Below are 7,761 nucleotides of genomic sequence, written 5' to 3'. Positions count from 1 at the left end.
CGGGAGGCTGAGGCAGAAGAATTGCTTGAACCCGGGAGGCGGAGTTTGCAGTGAGCCAAGGTCGTGCTACTGCACTCAGGCCTGGGTGACAGAGCAAGACCCTGTCTCAGAAAAAAAAGAAAAAAAAAAAGAATAAGATTGAGAAGGCCAATAATGTCTTAGCATTATCATGAAAATAGTTTTGACTTCATAAACCCCTTAAAAGGCCCTCGGGGACCCCAGTGATCTCTGTACTAGATTTTGAGAAACCCTGTTTTGTATATATTCTGTGTTGGTGACTTATCAATATATTTTAAACATCCTTAAAAATAATTCAAATAAAAACACATCATGATAGATTTAAACAATCTCCATGTTATTTGGGCATTAGGTTGTTTTCTTTCTTATACTAACAAAAGTAACACTAAAATTCTAATCTTTTATCTATAATTCTGCATGTAAATATTATAGTTTCTTAAGATGGATTACCCGGTTTGAGATTGTATTTTATGATAATTAATAGGTTGTGCCAACTTGATTTTAAGAAAGATTATGCCAACTACTATTTCACAAATAGAACATGAGAGCAGATATTTCATCAACTGCTCCACAGCACGGAGTATATTACATCAAGTTATCTTTACTTTGTTATTAGGGTGAAAAAAAGTAATTTTTTCAAATCCTTTGCATAATGATGAGGTTGACCATTTTTTCATGCTGATTTGTCACTAATATTCTATATGTAAGAGTATTATAACCATCAGCTCCCTGGCATTAGTATTGGTCATCCATTCTGTTACTTTAATCATTTTAGAGACAGGGGCTTGCTCTGTCACCCAGGCTGGAGTGCAGTGGTGTAATCACGGCTCATTGCAGCCTCAACTTCATGGGTTCAAGCAATCCTTGCACCTCAGCCTCCCAAGTAGCTGGGACCACATGCATACACCACCACACCTGGCTAACATTTTATGTTTTGAAGATACAGGGTCTCACTGTGTTGCCCAGACTTGGCTTGAACTCGTGGATGCAAGCAATCTTCCTGCCTTAGTCTCCCAAAGTGCTGGGATTACAGGCGTGAGCCACTGTGCTTGGCATCATTCTGTTACTTTGAAAGATGTTTATAAATCTGACCAAATACTGCAATGATTTTCCTTAATAATATAATATCGTAAGCAGCGGTCTATGTGTGTTGGCATTCTAAGGTTGCTGTAAAAAAAGTATGGGTGGCTTACAGAAATTTATCACCTCACTGTTTTGAAAGCCAGGAGTCTGAGATGAAGGTGTTGACAGTGTTGCTTCCTTCTCAGGGTTGTGAGGAAGGATGTGTTCCATGACTCTCATGTAATTTCTGGTGGCTTTTCTTTCTGGCAATCTTAGGCATTTCTTAACATATAGAAGTACCACCTTGATCTCCGCCTTCATATAGAAGCACCACCTTGATCTCTGCCTTCAGCTTCACATGTAATTACACTCATGTGTATGTCTGCATACAAATTTTCCCTTTATGTGAAAACACTGGTCATATTGGAGTAGGAGTCCATTCCACTCCAGGTGACGATCTCATCATAACCTAACTAATTGCATCTGCATTGACTTTATTTTGAAATAAGGTCAGATTCTGAAGTACTGGGAGTCAAGACTTGAACATATGAATTTTAGGGGAACAGTTTTATCCATAACACTGTGCTTCACAGACGGACACACCTACTGAATGGAAAATTTGAAGATTCTGTTTGAACCCTAATATCTACCTCCATTCCCTATAAAAAGCTTTATGTCTTTTTGTGGCTTATTTAGTTGGGCATAATAGTAACATAATTCTCCTTGTCACTGTCATCATCATCGATTGCATTTGTCCAGAATTTTACTGATTATGAAGTACTTCTGCATGCTTGATATTACTTGATCTTCTTGGTTATCTAAGGAAGGCAAAGTTGATTATAATACCTATTTTAAAGAAATCTGAGGCTCAGGTAGATTGCTTTGCCCAAGGTCACTGGGAATGACATCTAGCCTCACTTTGTGTTTGACCAGAGCCTGCAGGGGAGGCTTCAATGACCATCACTGTAGATGAGAGGCACTCAAAATGCTCTTTGATTAACAAAAACCAAACGTAGCATACACAGTGATGAATTATTTAACGCAAGTGAATTAATGAACACAAGGATGGTGAATTATAGCTTAAGTAAGAAAATACAGTTTCCTAGCACAATTTTTTTGTAATCTTTTAAGAGAATAGTTACAATATCTCATAACATACAGCATATGTTTTGTAATCTTTGTGGTTAGAAGTTACATTTACAAGCTTTATAATCAGGCAGTTTATAATCCTCTGGAGATCTTCTCATCAATTATCAGTAGATATAGATGAAAATGTGAAAGCAAAATAATTAGAGGCAATATTTAACATTATATAAAATCTTTGCTCCATCGGGGCTCATTTCTAACACTACTATTGGTTTATTGTATTCTTATGGTCACAGAAATGAAAATGTTCTGTGAAGTTCCACTTAATTTTTATTCTATTTAGAAAGGTGGTATCAGCAATTATTCTTTTCTCTAAACACTCATATTGAAAACTTCTCATCTCTACAATTGTCATTTACATTTCCAATATCAAGGTCACTAAAAATTGAAAGTTTATAAATTTTGATACTAGTCACAGAATCAGATATTAGTAACCCCATTGGGAGAAGTTTATCATAGCAACCTTGCAGTGTCCAAAAAACAGCCTACCTATCTGCTTTTAGAGAAATGTATAAACACATTGTAAACGTATCATTTAATTAATGGTACGGAGCAGTGAAAAGGAATGCGTCAGTATGGCTGAATCTCAGAAACAGAATATTGATTGAAAAAAGCAAGTGTTGGAATAATGCATACAATATGAATCTGTTTTTATAATGTTCAAAAATACGCAAAGCATGACTATATATGGTTCGAGAATATACATCATGATGTGACTAAACTATAAAGAAAAGTATGACAATGATAAAACAGAAGCTTAGGTGCACCCAAGGCACTCATAATGTACCATTTTATAACATCCCATTTGAATCTAGGAAGTTCGTTTTATTGTCTTGGTAATTTTTCTCTTGTATGTACTTAACATTTTATAAAAAAAAAATCTTAAATGGTAGATGTGACATGTAGACAGTATTTCTGCACTTCACATCCAGTCTTGTGCCCCCTAGATAAGTAAGCAGGAAGAAGACAATAAGCAGGAAGAAGATAAAGGATGACTGTTTGAATTCAGCATCCCTGCAGAGGCCTACTACATGCCTCTACCCTGCTGGGCACTTTCAGGCAGAAATAAATCAGGCCCAGTTCTTGCCCTTGTGGCACTTAGTGAAGCCATTCAGGAGACAATATTCACCTCATGAAATAACTAAGGGCATAGGGCAGACTGTGCTTTCCTCATTTTTTGTCTGGGTTCCTGCAACAATCTCCTGATTAGTAAAGAAAAACCAGTTCTGTCCATTTGGCATTCATCTAATGCAGAAAGTGCTTTTTCTAGAGTCTCTGATCATGAGAATTGCAAACAAATGGAGTTTTCCATCATGCCCCCTGTGCTTGTATTATACGCGAAGCTCTCTGTCTTAGCCAGCAAGAGCATTCACACTCCGGCTCCTACGCCACCAGGTTTGGCTCTCTCCAGCTCTACCAAACACCCACCCTGGCACCCCGCCCCAAACCATTTGTTCCTGCTTGCAAATCCTTATATTTGGCAGGCCTGCTTGCTCCTCTGGGTCTTTGCACACGCTTCTCCCTCTAGGTTGAGACACTATTGCTTTTAGCTATCTAATGAGCAATGCATAGCTCCTTATACTCAATGCAAAAAATCTTTCCTGACCTTGGGTAATTACCCCTCACTTGTACTCTTAAAGACCCCTATACTTTCCTTTATCAACACATGCATTCCACAATGAACAGTGATCATCTGTTTACTTTTCTGAATTCCTGATAACTCTATGAGATCCTTGAGGTGTATGACTCTCAGGATATTATATAACAGATAATATTAGTAACAAGTGAAAGCAATTTAGCCATGAGGCCGTATTTGCAAATAAAACATGACTGATTCATCTAAGTATTATATGGTATTTATAGGATAGGATTGACATCTTCTTAGTGGAAGTAAGATTAGAACTGGCCTTTGAAGGGTAGACTTGGATCAGCAGGAACAAAAATATTCTCAATGGAGAACCACAGAAGAGAAAGCACACAAGGAAGAATTTGTTTTTTTTTTTTTTTTTCGGAAACAAGGAAGGCACAAGATTGACTAAGTAGAAAGTTTGTATTATTGTGAGAAATAAACTTGAAAAGGAAAATTGGACTAAAGTAGGACAATAGTTGGGAATCAATCTTGCATAAATGGGAAGGACTGTGAAGGACTGAGATAATCGGAGTGATCTGTTGAAACTCCAGCCAACACTGAGTTAACTGGAGCAAAATTGAAACTGGAAATGCCAAATCTAAGATTGTTTTTCTGTCTCTGATTACAAATACATAATAAGTCCAAAACAGTACCTGCCTTAATTCTTCCTGAAGGAGGATGTTTGGCAAATTGGAGGCAATAGGAGAGACTGACTCATTCCAATTACTCTTTTGAAAATGAAAGATGTAAAGGAAGTAAATCCACTTAAGAGCTTAGGGAAATTGTGAAGTGCCTGTCAGATTACAATAATTGTATGGAAGGCTTTTGTGAGCCGTGATGGAGGACGGTCTAGGTAAGGGGGAAAAAAGGCAAAGTAAAATGTTTTCCTCCATTAACAGTTTCTAGAAATAGACTGTGTGATTGTGGTGTTTATGTGCTCCACGCAGGTTTCTATAGGAGAAGAAGTGTTCTGAGGAGAGGAAACCTTCCCAAGGACAAGCTAGAGAACATGACTTGCCTCTTCCCAACCCTCCACCCTCCCAGGTCCTCTCAGTACTCCAAGTACTAAGTCCAAGTAAACTAAGTCTAAGTAAACCAAATAAGTAACTAAATCTAAGTAAACCAAGTCCAAGATTTATTTGGGAGCTGGGAGTGTGTGCTTCTGCCAGGCAGGGCAATACTCTTGAGAACTTAGGGGACCCAGGCAATAACACATTCTCTGACTCCAAGGCAGAGATCAAGATATTATTTTCATTACTGAAATTAAACTGATGTTGAGAATGTGGCTTAGGCAGGCTATTAATATAATAATGAGCTATTGAACACCATAGAAAACCCTGAGACCGCCTCACATTGGGTTCTGTACTGTAAATTTATAGCATGGGGAAGAAGAGCAGAATGTGTACTTTCAGGAGGTCGTGAGTTTCCAAGGAGAAAAAGGAACTGAGAGATTTAGCTTCTCATTCGCAATTTTTTCTACTTCACAGTTGAGTAAAGTCATTCATCCTCCCTGGGGGATAAATGATTAAGGAAAGGGAGAGAGGTTGGGAGAGTTAGAATTCAGAGACCTCTCCAAACAAAAGAAAATATGACTGTAAAGATGTGAGCCTACCTAACAAATTTCTGAATTTTCTGTGTTCTCTGTGTAGCTGGAGGGAGCCATTTTAATATCTGGAAGACCAAATCCAGTGTCTTCATGAGTCTCATTGAATTTGATTTACAAGTAAGGAGGCAAAAAAGGATACAGAGGGGTCAGAGTAGTCAACTGTATATTAGGGCAGGTCATGAAAAGTTTCATAAAAGAGAAGACATTTGTTGTTAAAGCCTAAAATAGTAAAGTGAACATTTCAGACAGAATGTACAAAGACATGGGTTTTAAAATGGCATGGCATGTCTGGAAAATTCCAAGTATCCTATGTAAACCCTATGTAAACCAAGTATCTTATGTAGTGAGTGAAAAAATGCTGAGACTGTTTAGGTTCACAGGTGGGCCCAGTCTTGTAGGGGCCTTTGTTTAATGAGATAATCTTGTCCTTTAAAATTGGGGAAACCACTGAAGGAGGTTAAAAATTATTTGCTCCCTGAGGTTCTCTGACACGTCAGTGAGCCCTTGAACCCTGATCTTTTGTTTGTTTCCATCTTTAGCACAGCTCAGCTTCTACTCTGGCCATCATTGTAAAGTAGTTTATTTCAATTTCACTTTCCAGGTCTTATTTAATGGTATCCAATAAATTATTTTACAACTTCATTGAATTGTCTGACCTTTCACTAAAAATCAAGTGAGTTTGGGGGAGGCATGAGGATGCTACAAACATGACCCTTACTTTCAAGGAGGCTGCCTTCTACAGTGCAGGAAGACAGGGGTCTACAAAACCAGATCTGGAACAAATCAGAGACGGGGCCTTAAAAGAGGAGCAAATGAGGGGCTTTTGGAGCACAGAGAAGGAAACACTAAATATTTGTCAGAAGAGGTGGAGTTAAGGAGGGCTGCACAGAGGAGATAACCATAGGCATAACAGAACAGGGACAGTTTCCTGACAGACGTTGTCTTGTTAATCTCTACCTTCATTTATGTATACTGCAACCTTGTTCTACAAACGCTTAGGATACACTGGAATTCATCCATAGCTAATGGTATACATGGGGGGGTGATGAAAGCTTGGAGACAACAGCTGTGGGGAGATGGGACACAGGGACACAAACACAAGTGATTTATTTCTGAGGTCAGATTGAGAGAAGAGCTGCAGTTTGAATGTGAGGGAGGAGGAAGAGCAAGGAAATGTTGCTGGAGTTTCTGACTCTGGTGACCTTGTGCAGATTATTCAGTCTCTTAGGATAATGACCTACAGGCACCTTAAGCCAGCTGCCTGGGAGTTAGTCCATGGAGGGAAACTGTGAAAAACTTGGAAATGAAACAAAAATATTACTGGGTGAATTCAGTGGGAAAGTAGAGATGGTCATCTTGGTTGCTGCTTTCATTCAGTCTTTGTGCTTTCCCATGTCTTTGTTTTTTCAGTGTCTTAAATTACAAATACCTAGTGCAAATGATTTCATTCACAGATAAGCAAATGCATTGTGTCTACTGAAAAAGACAATTGATTTCTCCTCTCATTCCCTTGGAAAAGTCAGTTTTTATCCATTTTAAAGTATATTTTAGCATTCCTGATGGTATGTGTATATGCATACATATATGTATAGATATATAAATACATATATACATGTTTTAATTCTCCTCTGAATTGGTTGCAACATCTTATTGGTCATCTCATTAGTGAGTTCAGTAAAATCTTTGATTCATGCTAAGTTTATTTTTATATGAGAGTCATGATTTTACCCTTTAAAAATTAATCTTTAAATGTCCTCTTTAAATTGAACTTTATTTGCATGTGGGTTCAAGGATCTAGTTCATTTCTTAACGACAGGAGAAAAGCTCCCTAGTTCCCTAGTTCCCTAGTTCATAATCCAAGTTTATGTTGGCTAATCCAGAAATCTGCCAGGTAAATAACTGGTCATTTCTTTCTTTCTGGAGAAATGTCTAAAGTAGGTGAGGATTTCTTATGCTGTTCTCCCCAGGGAAGAACATGAGTGTAAGGCAGTAGCCTGAGATACATCTTTCTTGCCTTGCCTCTAGTTTTTTAAATGTCAGTTGCTTATTTTAGACAAATAATGTTCTCTGGCTGCCTTCTAATGTGCTCACATCTCATACTCTGTCCATAAATTTCTTAGTTATGGCTAGAGGAAAAGAAGTTTCAAAGCCAACACAATGGGTCACTGGGGGAGGAGTCTTAAGTACAAGTTTTATTTTCATAAAAAATAAAATCCAAAAGGCAGCTCAATGGGCAGAAAAAATCTTAGCTGAGGACATTCAATATTCCTATCTGATACTTGCATCCTATAGTAGATTC

This window comes from Pan troglodytes, chromosome 12 (genome assembly GCF_028858775.2).
Source record: "Pan troglodytes isolate AG18354 chromosome 12, NHGRI_mPanTro3-v2.0_pri, whole genome shotgun sequence".
Taxonomy (NCBI): Eukaryota; Metazoa; Chordata; class Mammalia; order Primates; family Hominidae; genus Pan; species Pan troglodytes.
Note: the sequence above shows the minus strand (reverse complement) of the source record.